At 46.7% G+C, this 15,098-nt stretch overlaps 1 pseudogene; it reads right to left on the reverse strand.

Moving 5' to 3' along the window:
* Positions 1-649: 649 nt before the first annotated feature.
* On the reverse strand, positions 650-1,582 carry LOC148139969 (uncharacterized; annotated as a pseudogene).
* Positions 1,583-15,098: the final 13,516 nt, after the last annotated feature.

Below are 15,098 nucleotides of genomic sequence, written 5' to 3' on the forward strand. Positions count from 1 at the left end.
GCTTCTTCCCTTGTTGGCCTGTCGATATACTGTGTCAGGAAGCCCTCCTGCACACACTGGACAAAATCTGACCCCTCTATAGTACTCGTACTATAGTGTTCCCGTTCAATATTTCAAAAGTTGAAGTTCCCCATTACATCTACCCTGTCTCTGTCACTTCTGTCGAGAATCATCTTTGCTATCCTTTCCTCTACATTCTGGAACTATTCGGAGGCCTACAGAAACCTCACAACCTCTCCTTTCTGTTTCTAACCTCAGCCCATACCAGCTCAGTTGACGAGTCCTGAAACATCCTTTCTGCAACTGCAATACTGTCCTTGACCAACAATGTTACACCTCCCCTCTTTTACCATCTTCTCTGTTCTTACTGAAACATCTAAATCCTGGAACCTGCAACAACTATTCCTTTCCCTGCTCTAACCATGTCTCCAAAATGGCCACAACATTGAAGTCCCAGGTACCAATCCATGCTGCAAGTTCACCCACCTTATTCTGGATGCTCCTGGCGTTGAAGTGGACACACTTCAAACCAACCTCTTGCTTGCCGGTGCCATCTTGCGTCCCTAAAACTTGATTTTGGACCTCCCTACTCTCAACCCTTTCTATACTCTAACTACAATTTTGGTTCCCATCCCCCTGCTGGATTAGTTTAAACCCACCCCAATAGCCTTAGCGAATTCCACCCCCCCTCCAGAATATTGGTACCCCTCTGGTTCAGTTGAAGCCCATCCTGCTTGTAGAGGTCCCACCTACCCCAGAAAGAGCCCCAATTATCCAAGAACCCAAAACCTCCCCTCCTGCACCATCCCTGTAGCCACGTGTTCACCTACTCTCTCTCCGTATTCCTTGCCTCACTAGCACGTGGCACGGGCAACAAAACAGAGCCAACAACTCTGTTCGTCCTAGCTCTAAGCTTCCATCCTTGCTCCTTGAATTTCTGCCTTTAATCCCCATCTCTCTTCCTACCTATGTCGTTGGTGCCTATGTGGACCACGACTTGGGGCTGCTCCCTCTCCCCATTAACGATCCCAAAAACACGATCAGACACATCACGAACTCTGGCACCTGGGAGGCAACACACCAACCGTGAGTCTCTCTCGTCCCCGCAGACCCTCCTATCTGTCCCCCTAACTATGGAGTCACCAATGACTACTGCTCTGCTCCTCTTCCCCTTTCCCTTCTGAGCAGCAGGGACAGACGCTGTGCCAGATCCCTCTACTCCACTACTTTCCCCTGGTAAGTCCTCCCCCATAGTATCCAAAACCGTATATTTATTGTTGAGGTGAATGGCCACAGGGGATCCCTGCACAGCCTACCGGTTCTCTTTCTGTCCCCTGACTGTAACCCATTTACCTTTTTCTAGTACCTGAGGAGTGACTACCTCCCTGTAACTCCTCTCAATAACCCCCTTTGCCTCCCGAATGATCCGAAGTTCACGCAGCTCCAGCTCCAGTTCCCTAACGCGGTTTTCAAGGAGCTGGAGTCAGGTGCACTTCCAGCAGATGTAGTCAGCAGGGATACTGGTGGTGACCCTTACCTCCCACATTCTGCAGGAGGAGCATTCAACTGCCTTAACCTCCATTCCCACTAGTCTAAATTCCCAAAGAGACTGCTGAAAGAAAAAGGAATAAAAAAACCCGTTAACTTTCCAAGCTGTGGCACAGGTACTTTGTTTTTAGTTAAAGGAGGAGGATGGGTGCTTTAACAGATTATAAGGCAAGGTGAGCTTTTCTGGGTGTTTGGTTTAATTCACAAACGGGTTCATTGCTGTGTTGTAACAGCACACTTGGAACATTGTGTTCAGTTCTGGTCGCCTTGTTACAGGAAAGATGTAGACGCTATAGTGAGGGTGCAGAGGAATCCCTAGGGATCCACAGAAATATTGGCACACACCATACGATCGAGTGAAGTACTGAGGAAGCCACCAGGATAAAAAATAAATACTGGGAGATTCTGCATGTCTCTATAAACGTCAGTGTTTGTGGTGTGTCTGTACTGATGCCTGTATATCTGTGTGTGCACGTGCATCAGTGTATTGGCATTTCTCTCTGTGTGCTTTAGTATTTGTTTGACTGCACCAGTCTCTATGTGTGCCTGTGTATCTATATGCATATCTTTGTGTATCTGCGTGTCTCTGTGCGTATCCGTGTGCACAGCGGATCTGCCAGCCTTGTGGTGTTTAAAGTGATGCTGGCCTTCACACTCTACTGCATTGATGGCAGTGGAGGGAGAAAACCATAAGGGATTCAGTCTAGGAGGTGGGGAAAGGGCTGTAGATCATAGCACCATCCGAACTGACAGCAACATCTCCACATGCACACATACACACATTTGGGTATAGGGAGGATCATAATTGCACTGAGGACACTCACAGTGGCGAATGCTCCTGAGTAATATCTGTGCTCTCTCTGCAATGTGAAAGTGATTTGTCTTTGAAGATTATTCGTTACACAGAGGGTACACCTTAATGAGTATTTCCACTGCAACTGCATCCAAGCAACCCTGACCAAATCATCTGTAAGGTGATGCGATGAATTTATTACATGTTCTTTAAATTGAAATATTTTAAAATTCACCCCTACAAGGCGTAAGTGAGAAAAGATTGAAAAGTCCTGAAACTGACCCAGTGGTGATGGTAATATATCTAGGTCTTCGACAAAACTGTTATGTGCATCCAAAGATATTTGCAAAACCAAACAGCCGTGCAGTGTGAGAGATTCACAGTATTTGATGTCCTCTAATAGAAAATAACTGACACTTGTGCAGTGGCATGGGGAGACCAGCAGAGGTTGGCATTGTATGACTATAAACTTAACAGGGACAGATGTAGAGGTGGAGAAGGGGAGTAAGGGTTTATCTCAATTTCAATGGATTTACCCCCAAAATCTCAGAGCCATCATTTCACAGAGGTGCACACAACCATACATAGACACATTAAACACACAACACACATGCATACAGATATGGACACATACACACAAACACTTGAACACGCCCGCACACAGACACCGTGTTTTGTTTAAGATAGAGATAAGTATGTTTTTCATGAATAAGGGAATCAATGGTGAGTTGGTGAAGGCAGGAGAATGTGGCTGAAAAACATTTTAACTGTGATCAAACTGCACAGCATATCCAAGCGGCAAAATGGCCTAATTCTGTTCCAATTTCCTATTTGGTGAAGGGATTCATTTTGGAAGTCGAATTTGAATGCCGATTACTGGGTAAAATGTAAGATTCGTAGCAGTGTGGAGGAATAACCGGATCTTGGGGTCCATGTCTGTAGGTGTCTCAGTTGCCACCTAAGTTGATAGGGTTGTTAAGAAGGCGTATGGTGTGTTGGTTTTCAATAGCAGGGGGACTGAGTTGAAGAGCCGCAAGATTATGCTGCAGGTCTATAAAGCTCTGGTGAGACGACATCTGAAATGTTCTGGTCGCCTCAGTAAAGAAAGCATGTGGAAGCTTTAGAGCGGAGCAGTGGAGATTTACCAGAATGCTGCCTGGACTAGAGGGCTTGTCTTATGAAGAAAGGTTGAGGGAGCAATGGCTTTTCTCATTGGAGTAAAGAAGGATGAGAGGTAACTTGATAGAGCTGAACAAGATGGTGAGAGTTACAGACAGAGTAAATAGCCAGAGACTTCTTCCCACAAATGATTGTCACGAGGTGAGCATAATTTTAAGGTGTTTGGAGAAAGGTTTTGGAAGATGTCAAAGGCAATGCGACACCAGCCCCTTCCCCCTCCCCACAAACCGGGTCCCAGGTACAGTGAGACAGCTGTGCTAACCACTGAGACATCATGCCCCTCTCCCCCTTCCCCAAAACCAGGTCCCTGCTACTGTGAGAAAGCCGTGCTAACCACTGAGACACCATGTCCTCCTCCCCCTCCCTCTCAAACCTGGTCCCTGGTACTGTGAGACAGCCGTGCTAACCACTGAGACTCCATGCCCCCCTCCCCATCCCCCCCCAAACCGGGTCTCTGGTACAGTGAGACAGCCGTACTAAGCACTGAGACACCATGCACCCCCTCCCCATCCCCCCCGAAATCGAGTCCCTGGTACTGTGAGACAGCCGTACTAACCACCTAGATACCATGCCCCTCTTCCCCTCCACCACAAACCGGCTCTATGGGACTGTGAGATAGCCATACTAACCACTGAGACACCAGCCACCCTCCCCCTCTTCCCCAAACCGGGTCCCTGGTACTGTGAGACAGCATTGCTAACCACTGAGACACCATGGTCCCCTCCCCGCTAAACCAGGTCTCTGATTTTGTGGGACAGCCGTGTTAACCGCTGAGACACCATGACCCCCTCCCCCTCTCACCCACACCGGGTCCTAGGTACTGTGAGACAGCCATGTTAACCACTGAGACACAATGCCCCCTCCCCATTCCCCCCAAACCGGGTCCCTAGAACTGTGAGACAGCCGTGCTAAGCACTGAGACACCAAGTCCCCTTCCCCCTACCCCCCATACCGGGTCCCTGGGACTGTGGGACAGCCGTGCTAACCACTGAGACACCAAGTCCCCTTCCCCTACCCCCAAACCGGGTCCCTGGGACTGTGGGACAGCCGTGCTAACCACTGAGACACCAGGTCCCCCTTCCCCAAAACCAGGTCCCTGTACTGTGAAACAGCCGGGCTCACCACTGAGACACCATGCCCCACTAACCTCCCCTCAAACCAGGTCCCTAGTACTTTGAGACAGCTGTGTTAACCACTGAGACACCATGCCCCACTCCCCTCCCCTAAAACCGATTCCCTGGTACTTTGAGACAGCTGTGTTAACCACTGAGGCACCATGTCCCAATTCCCCACCCACATCCCTCCAACCGGGTTCCTGGTATTGTGAGACAGTCGTGCAAACCATTGAGACACAATGCCCCCTCTCCCTCCCCCCAAACCAGGTACCTGGTACTGTGAGACAGCCGTGCTAACCACTGAGACACCATGCCCCTCTCTCCCTACCCCCCAAACTGGGTCCCTGGTACTGAGAGACAGCCGTGCTAACCACTGAGACACCATGCACCCTCCCCCTCCTCCTGTCCCTCAATCCGGGTCCCTGGTACTATGAACCAACCATGCTAACCACTGAGACACTATTCCCCGTCCCCGTCCCCTCCCCTAAAACGGAGTCACTGTGCTCGGTAATACTGGGGAAATGTAAATAAAAGTGATGAGCTTAAAGCTATGATGTTGTGGCCATAACAGAGACATGGGTTTCTCAGGGGCAGGAATGATTGCTGGATGTTCCAGGGTTTAGAACATTTAAAAAGAATAGGGAGGAGGTAAAAAGAGGAGGGGGTGTAGCACTGCTAATCAGAGAGGGTATCACAGCTACAGAAGTTAACATTATCGAGGAAGGTCTGCCTACCGAGTCAGTATGGGTGGAAATTAGGAACAGGAAGGCAGCAATCACCTCATTAGAGGTTAAGTACAGGCCCCCCAATCGAAGCAGGGAGATTGAAGAAAGCATAGGTCGGCATATTTTGGAATAGTGTGAATGGAATAGGGTAGTTGTAATGGGCGACTAACTTTCCCAAGATTGATTGGAACCACATTCCAGCAGATGGTTTGGAAGGAGCTGTTTTTATAAGGTGTGTTCAGGAGGGTTTCCTAACTCAGTACGTTGACAGGCCGACGAAGGGAGAGACCATTTTTGATTTGATGCTCGGCAATGAGCTGGGGCAGGTGTCAGATCTTGCGGTGGGAGAGCATTTTGGTGATAGTGACCACAGCTCCTCATATTCTACATAGCTATGGAGATGGAGAGAAGCAGGCATAATGGAAGAATATTTAGTTGGGGAAAAGGAAACTATGATACTATCATACTGCGTTGCGAAACATGGACTGGGAGCAATTGTTCCATGGAAAGGGCACTATAGACATGTGGAGACTTTTTAAGGAACAGTTGTTGCGAGTGATGCACAAATGTGTTCCTCTGAGACAGGCAAGAAAGGGTAAGATAAAGGAACCTTGGATGATGAGAGCGGAGGAGATTCTCGTCAAAAGAAAGAAGGCAACTTACGGAAGGTGAAGGAAGCAAAGGTCTTGCTCAGCTCTAAAGGATTACAGGCAGGAGAGGAAGGTGCTCAAAAATGGGCTGAGGAGAGCCAGGAGGGGGCAGGAAAAAGGCTTGGCAGGAATGATTAGGGAGAATCTAAAGGCATTTTGCACATATGTGAGGAATAAGAGAATGATCAAAGAAAGAGTAGGGCCGATCAGGGATAGCATAGGGAACTTGTGTATCGAGTCTGAGGAGGTAGGGGAAGTCCTAAATGAGATTTTTGCTTCTGTCTTTACGAAAGAAAAGGACTTTGTAGTGAATGAAACCATTGAGGAGCAGGTAATCATGCTGCAACAGATAGATTGAGGAAGCTGATGTTTTGAAAATTTTGACAAACATTAATATTTGTCCTCGGCTGCTATGGGAAGCGAGAAATGTGATTGCTTCACCGCTTGCGAAGATTTTTGCATCCTCGCTCTCCACCGGATTCGTACCTGAGGACTGCAGGGAGGCAAATGTAATTCCTCTGTTCAAGAAAGGAAATAGGGAAATCCCCGGAAATTACAAATCAGTTAGTCTCTGCAAGGTGTTAGAAAGGATTCTGCGGGATAGGATTTATGACCATCTGGGAGAGCATGGCTTGATTAAATGCAGTCAGCACAGCTTTGTGAGGGGCAGGTCATGCCTCACAAATCTTATTGAGTTCTTTGAGGATGTTACTAGAAAAGTTGATGAGGGTCGAGTGGTGTATATTGTGTATCTGGACTTCAGCAAGGCATTTGATAAGATTCCCCATGGTAGGCTCGTTCAGAAGGTCAGGAGGAATGGGATACAGGGAAACTTAGCTGCCCTGATATAGAGTTGGCTGGTCGACAGAAGACAGCGAGTGGTAGTGGAAGGAAAGTATTCTGTCTGGAAGTCAGTGGTGAATGGTGTTCCACGGGCTCTGTTCTTGGGCCTCTACTCTTTGTAATTTTTATTAATGACTTGGATGAGGAGATTGAAGGATGGGTTAGGAAGTTTGTAGAGGACACAAAGGTTGGAGGTATCATTGACAGTATACAGGACTGTTACAGGCTGCAGCATGACATTGCCAGGATGCAGAGATGGGCTGAGAGGTAGTAGATGGAATTCAGACTGGATAAATGCGAGGTGATGCATTTTGGAAGATCGAACTTGAAAGTTGAGTACAGGACTAAAGGCAGCATTCTTGGCAGTGTGGATGAACAGTGGGATTTTGGTGTGCAGGTACATAGATCCCTTAAAATTTCCACCCAGGTGGACAGTTTTGTTAAAAAAGCATATAGTGTTTTGGCTTTCATTAACAGGGGGATTGAGTTAAAGAGCCGTGAGATCTTGTTGCAGCCCCATTTACTCATACCCCTATACTTATTCTCCCATTTCCTCATATTCCGACAGTAAATTCTCCTGCTTTTTCATATAACGATACTAAAATTCTGCCATTTCCTCATATCCCAGTATGATTCTCTCATTTTCTGATGCCCGATTTCAAATCTCGCATTTAGGAGTTCTCTACTCTAATTCTATATTTTAAGGTGACTTGCACCAAATATCTAATTTAGGTCCACTCCGCACCACTTCTTCGACTAACTATGTAGCTGCAGTGATTCTCCCATGTCGTGGTCCACTGCTGTATTTCTCCAATTTTGGCGTGTATTGCATCAAATTCTCAAATTGCCAATTCTGCACGAATCCACACTTTCATCATGAACTGAAGAAACTCTCCCACTAAGTATTGCCTTGCCCCAACTCTCCTGTTTTGCTGTTTCCTGACATACATCTTCCACATAATGGTTTACTGCTCAAAGTGTTTTTCATTATTGTCGCCCTGCATCGAATGGCCACTTTCCTGCACTTTACAACATTTCTCTGAGTTACTGATTCCTGCCCGTGTTCTCCCATTTAAATATACTCTGTTCCAAGTCTGCATGCTTTAAGCACCCCACACCAATTCTCGAATTCAACATTGCCCTGAAACAATTCTCATGTTCATTGATACCCAAACCAACTTCTCCCAGTGTGGGGAACGCCACTCTGAATCTCTGAGATAGTGGCGCCATACCCCAATTCGCTGTTAAAGTTCCACTGTGCAATTTTTCCATGTTGTGGTTCGTGCAACAATTATCCCAAATACAGCTTCACTTCCGTGCACCATTCTACCATTTTCGAATCCTGCACGAATCTTCTTTATGTCAGCAACTGCACCTCCACCACATTTAATATTATTCAGCACCAGTTCTCCCACGTCTTCCACCAATTCTCTACTTTCGTGATATCGGCACCAACTCTCCCATTATTGATGCCCTGCATCAATTGTCCCATTGCGTTGTTTCCTGATACACTTCCTCCACGTATGGCTTCCCTGCTCCAAAGTCTTTCTTTCATTTCTTGGTGGGCGGACTCGAATCTCGGCTTTACAGCTGCTTGCAAAATTGTTCATTCTCAATGTTTCGCTGCCCCTATTCTTCCAATCAGAGGTGTTCTGCTCAAATTCTTTAATGAATAGGCAAGTTGTATTGATTTTCCAATGTAATGGCACTGTGCAACAATTCTCCCATTTACTGATACCCAACAATTCTCCCCATGCCTGACGCCCTGACACCTGTCGTGGAAATTTAATCGACTCGAATCAACTGCTAGCAAGAGCACAGGAAAGCCTTTACTTTTCAACCTCTGCATGCAGGGCGGCCAATTATACTTGGCAATACATAACATATTCTTTTTGTAGTATTCTTATCACATGCTCAAGGACAAGTGTTGGGAAACATTTGAGCTCATATTTTCTTATTCCCATGCCTTGGACATAATTGTCTTTATGTTTTCCGAAGCTTTTTTCTGAACTCGGCTGCTCGCAAGGCCAGGTGAAATGTTCCACAAAGACAAGCTGACTCCTCGACGCAGAATTCAGCAAAGTATTTGCATATTTCAGCCAGATAGCTGCACGTCAAAAATAATTTATGATCACCAGGCATGTCCTCAGACACCACCTAACTCTAACAAAGCTTTGTGGTGTTTTTTCCACTTCCCTGGTTTGCCCGATACACAGCCCATCTTCACAGTCACATTCGTCAACGTCGCTGTAGGGTGCGGACAAGCAATCGGATCTTCCTTCTTTGGGGCCACGGATATTTTAACATTTCGTATCCTACTGGATTCATAAGCAATTGATGTAGGCAGATACACAACTGGGGTCTTATTCAAAGCAGTATGAGTATGACCAGTCCTACAAATCGTAGAACGATATGGGTCCATTACCCCCATCCTCCATTAAGGGACGCGAGCCATCGGGAGCAGGAGTCATCTGCTCGTGGAGGCGGTCATATAGCTGCCTTCATACCATTTATTACACCAGTAATATTTTGGGACTCATCAGGAACATTAATACAGCATGAGGTACCTAACGTTTTGCAGACGCCCCCTCTCTCGGCCGTCAGGATGTGTAGTACTAATCTATTTTGTGTCACTGCTTCCTAACCGCCATTAACTCAGAGTTAATGAATGCTAGGCCTCCCTCCGTCTCATTTGCTAATACACCATATGCGAAGATGTTCTGCGAGTGTGTACCCATTCCAATGCAGAGGGATGCCCCTTCGATTTCTGCAATTGCTGCCTTTTAGGGCGAACACTGTTGTGTTGGTGGGCAGTATAGCCGTGTAGCAGCACACCTTTCTCCCCGAGGGAGTGGTGGTACCCTTTCTCGCCACCTGCCCATATTATACCTGCCATTAGATTAGATTACTTACAGTGTGGAAACAGGTTTTTCGGCCCAACAAGTCCACACACACCAGCCGAAGTGCAACCCACCCATACATTTACCTAACACCTAACACTACGGGCAATTTGGCATGGCCCATTCATCCGACCTGCACATCTTGGTGACTGTCGGAGGAAACTCACGCAGACACAGGGACAACGTGCAAACTGCACACTGTCAGTCGCCTGAGGCGGGAATTAAACCGGAGTCTCTGGCGCTGTGAGGCAGCAATGCTAACCACTGTGCAACCGTGCCGCTCATGGTCTGACCATTGATAAAGGAACAAGCAATGTTTATGATCGTATCATTTGCGTATGTTGCTGTAGAAGAGTCATTGTTCAAGTACAGCATCAAGCTACACTGGGAGATACCCAAAATGAGTCTCCCCCGATTGGTGCAACTACACGTTTCTCCCCTGCAATTCACTATCTGGAATGCTGTGGTCGGTAGCGTGTCAGGCTTGGGGCTGTAGTTAGCCTGGAGTTCGGGTGGTGACACGAGATTTGCCCAAATTGCCCCCCACTGTCAGGGTCCGGCTAGTCGACTCACGTGGATGCAGACATCTGGCATTTCTCAAAACGCTCTCAGTAATTTGCTGGGCAGACTACCTTTGGGCTGTGTGCAAACATATCCAACAAGTGTAGCCAATCTCTAATCTCACGTTTTGTCTTATGACCAAAGCACATGCTCTGTTCCCTTCACATCTAGTAATGGCCCTTCGCAGCTCCCAACTTGCTGGCGTCACATTTACGCCATTAATCTCCAGCAGGCAAATTCCCCTCCTGCTTTAAATTCGCCCTCAAGCCACGGCCGTCTCCCGTCGGGTTCGGGTGTGTCATTAATGACCTTTGCCCGGCTTGGGGTTAGGTCCATGATCTGGTTTGATTGGTTGCCATGCCCCAGTGCTCCTATCGTCTGTAGTACATTCTGCACTGCATCTCGGAGGGCGGGGGTGGGGCGACTAAACCAGTATATTCAACTGTCTACAGATGTTGGAGAAGGATCTATCTATTCCACACCACGAGACTCCCTCATTGCTCTTCTGAGTCTTACTTTGATCATAGAATATCTATTTCCCATGTCAGGTGCCCCTTTTGCCGTGGTGGCTACTACTAAGTGCCAGTCACCGGCGCGGCATGGATCCCTGCAAAAATCTTAATTATCGAATTTATAGTCGTCCTTGTTACTGAACGGCTATGGGTCGCATGTAAAGATCCACTTCGTCCTGTCAGTTAAGATTACCGTCAGCTGCTGCATCCCAGACGCCCCTGCCCTTATGAATAGTCCTAGCAGGGTGCTTGCCAACACTGTGAACTGGGGCAGCCCCACATTTGCTTAAGTATTCTAATAAATACTTGTTCTAAATTGGTTTTGGTGTTGTGCGATGTCTCCTCAGTCCCAGCTGCAAGTTTGTAATGGCTGGCGTGTATCCACGTGGCTGTTCTGGCGATCGTAACAGCTATCTGTGCTGTAAGGCGTACTTGAAACGGTCCCAGCCATCTCTACGCCTTCCTCTTTTCCCTCCTGAAGTCTTTTGCCACTATTCAGGCTCCAGGTTATAGATCGTACATCTTCCCTTCTGCTGATTGGGGTAGTCCTGTCTTCACTTGATTTTGTATTTGGGACAGAAGTGTAGAGAGTTTCATGCAGTAACACAACACCTCATCCTCACAGGGACATGTTATCTGGCTTCCCTTACGTCTCGGGACAATTCCTGTGTTTGGCGGCCTAACAAAAAAAATCTCAAACAGGCTTAGATTAGCTCTCCCTCTCCTCCTAGATCTCATATACATTAGCACAATCGGAAGTGCCTTTGTCCATGTCATCCCTAGTTCCTCACAGCATTTTATCAATTTATTTTTTTGGTAGAATTTTCTCTTTCCGCTGCCCTACCCCTCGTTTGGTGGTAGGCACAGTGTTATCTCATGTTTATTCCCAAATACCCACTAATCTACTGTAGGGCATTATGGACAAATGGCGTCCCACTGTCACTACTAAGCCTAGAGTGTAGGTTTGCTCGCTGAGCTGTAGGTTTGATATCCAGACGTTTCATTACCTGCCATATGGAGGTTAGTGGGCTAGTGTAGGTTAGGCTGTCTTGGATCGGCGCAACATCGAGGGCCAAAGGGCCTGTACTGCGCTGTATTCTTCTATGTTCTATGTTCTAGGTACCATCATTAGTGACGAACTGCAAGTGAAGAGAAGCTGTTGCCTCCTGCTTTCTAGTAATATGTTTGTCCAGGATGGGGTTCCTGGGGTTTGTGGTGTTGCCATTTCATGTTCGTTTTCTGAGGGGTTGATAGATGCTATCAAGACATAAGTCTTTTTTTATAGCGTTGAGGTTAGAGTGCTAGGCCTCAAGGAATTCTCTGGCATGTATTTGCTTAGCCTGTCCCAGGACAGATGTGTTGTCACAGTCGAAATGGTGTTTTTGTTTCATCCGTGTGAAGGGTTACGAGGGAGAGAGGTTCGTGTCTTTTTGTGGCTACCTGGTGTTCTGTATCCTGGTGGCTAACTTTCTTCCTGTTTGTCCTACGTAGTGTTTGTGGCAGTCCTTGCATGGAATTTTATAGATGACGTTGGTTTTGTCCATGGGTTGTACTAGGTCTTTTAAATTTGTTAGTTTTGTTTGACACTGTTGGTTGGATTCTGAGGAGTCTTAGTAGTCTGGCTGCCACTTCTGAGACTTCATTGATGTATGGAAAGGTCGATAGGTTTCCTGGATGTGTTATGTCTACTTGTCGTGGTTTGTTCCTGAGAAATCTGTGGACTGTATTTTTGAAGTATCCGTTCTTCTTGAATACGTTTTATAGGTGGTTCTCCTCTGTTTTCCAAAGTACGGCAGTACTGAAATGTGTGGTGGTTCGTTGGAATAGTGTTCTGATACAGCTTCCTTTTTGCGTGTTGGGATGGTTGCTGGTGTAGTTAAGTATTTGGTCAGTGTTTGTCGGTTTGCTGTATATGCAGACACACCAGAGAATTCCGAGAGGCCTCGCACTCCAATCACAACGCCATAAGCAAACACATAGATCGATTTACCATCTGTCAACCCCTCGGAAAACGAAGAGGAAATGACATCACAACAAACCCCAGAAACCCCATCCAGGACATACATTTCAATACAAAGCAGGAGACAACATCTTCGATTCTCTTGGAGGTCGCCTCTGATGATGTTACCTAGCCAGGTAATGAAACGTCTGGATATCAAACCTACATCTCAGCGAGCAACCCTACACCCTAAACCTTTACCGGAGCTATAAACCTTCACAAACCTTGGGACTACTAAGCCTCTCAGGGAGGCTCCATCTCAGAATTATTTCAGTTAGGAAAGCTTTGGTTACTGCACTGGTATTCTGTTTTGCCGTAGGGAATGCTTGCACCCATTTGGAAAACATATCAACTATTACCAGACAATACCTTTTTCCTTCGCAGGGTGTTAGTTCGGTAAAATCCAGTTGTAAATGTTCAAATTGTTTTTGGAGTTTCGGAACTGTTGCATGACTCATCTGTATTCCCCTCCCCACATTATTGTGGCACAGATAACACATCGTTCACAATATTTCTGGAAGTAATGAGTAAATCCCTCAGTGTACCACTGTGCTGAAATGCTGCCATATCTCCCCTCTTTTGACACATGTTCCTTACCATGTGTCAGTTTGGCATAGATTGGAAATAATGATCGTGGTAGAAAAGATTTAACATGGGGACCACACCATACCCCTTACCTCAAGCTGCACTCTGCGTTTTCCCCCTCAACGTGTCTTCAAACCTGGACATCGACTGTGATTCCCGTACGTCTGCTGTTGGGGTAAGGATTTTTGTCATTCCCATGTCAAACTGCTCATTTACCGGCTGCTGGGCTGCCGTCCTTGCCGCTGAGTTTGCCCTTGCATTTCCTTGAGAAACAGAATCGTTATTTTTCGTATGGGCATCATATTTACACACAACGATTGATTTCGGCATTAGGACCGCTTCCAAGAGGTCAGAAATCTGATCACGGTGTGTGATGGGCTTTCCCGTGAAGGTCAAGAAGTCCCTGTTTTTCCACAGGCTTCCAACATCATGTGCAACTCCGAATGCGTATCCACTATCTAAATATTCGCTGTGTTTCCCTTAGCCAATTGACATGCCTCAGTCAAGGCAATCAGCTCCGCTGCTTGCGCTGACAGTTGAGAAGCGAGTGATCCCGCTTTGAATACCTGATGCGTAGTTACTACAGCATGCCCAAAAAAATTCTGGCCTATTTCCTTGCTCCTGAATGCTGACCCATCCACAAAAGAAAACCCCGCCATATTTCGATTCTGAAGTGGTGAATTCTGGAAGTCATTAATTACAGCGATACAATCATGTGGGTTTCCGTCTCCTTCTCTAGTGAGAGGATTAGCAGCATTAAGGACGTTACATCGTTTTATTGCAATGTTAGGCTTCTCCAATAACACGGTATTGTATCTGGGTCAACGCGCTGCCGACTTATCTGCTGTCTTTTGCTCCGAAAGCAGTAAGAATACTGCATGTGCGATCAGTTTGGTTAAGTCGCCGTAGCCGATTATGTCCCTGGACACTGCAACAGCCTGTTCAGCTGCAACCACAGCTCGCAGGCATTTAGGAAATCCTGCCGCCATGAGGTCTAGTTTAGCCGAAAAATAACCTGCCAGCCTGAATTTTCCCCCATGATCCTGCAACAACACAGATGTCATGCAGCCATGTTTTTCATCTACCGTTTGACAGAAGGCTTGTTTGTATTCGGAATCCCCAGTGTCGGTGTACTTTGAAACGTCTTTTTAAATTCAACTCGGCCGCTGGGATCCATTGCAACCGACCTTGGTTCTGCTACCCTTTTCCATGGGCCATGTCAATTCAGGACGCCTCAAGATTTGTGTAATGTGGGATAAACGTTCTTCAGTACGAGCGTATGCCCAAAAAGGACAGTAATTGTTTCTTCATGTGAGGCCTTGGAATTTGCTGAATTACTTGCACTCTGTCTTCACCAATGGCCTTCCCTTGTTCAGATATGAGGGACTGAAGAACTTCACCTGTTGTTGCATAAATCGAAGCTTTGCGAGACTGGCATTGTGCCCTTCCGTCGTGCAATGCAAAGGAATCCTTCTCACATTATACCTCTGTCGGTGCTACTATTCAGCAATCGTCTACAGATTGCAGAAGCGCAGACCCAGATGTTAAAACAAGAGTCTCCAGACTCCTGCGTAGAGCCTCATTATATATGGTGGGTGACTCACAGTAACATTGACAAAGTCGTGTGAACTCATAAGATTTCCCTTTGAATGAAAAAGCGAACCAGAATTGACTATCTGGATGCACCG

The sequence above is a fragment of the Chiloscyllium plagiosum genome, unplaced genomic scaffold (assembly GCF_037043375.1).
Source record: "Chiloscyllium plagiosum isolate Xiang-an unplaced genomic scaffold, Cpla_swu_hap1 HiC_scaffold_36, whole genome shotgun sequence".
Lineage (NCBI taxonomy): Eukaryota > Metazoa > Chordata > Chondrichthyes > Orectolobiformes > Hemiscylliidae > Chiloscyllium > Chiloscyllium plagiosum.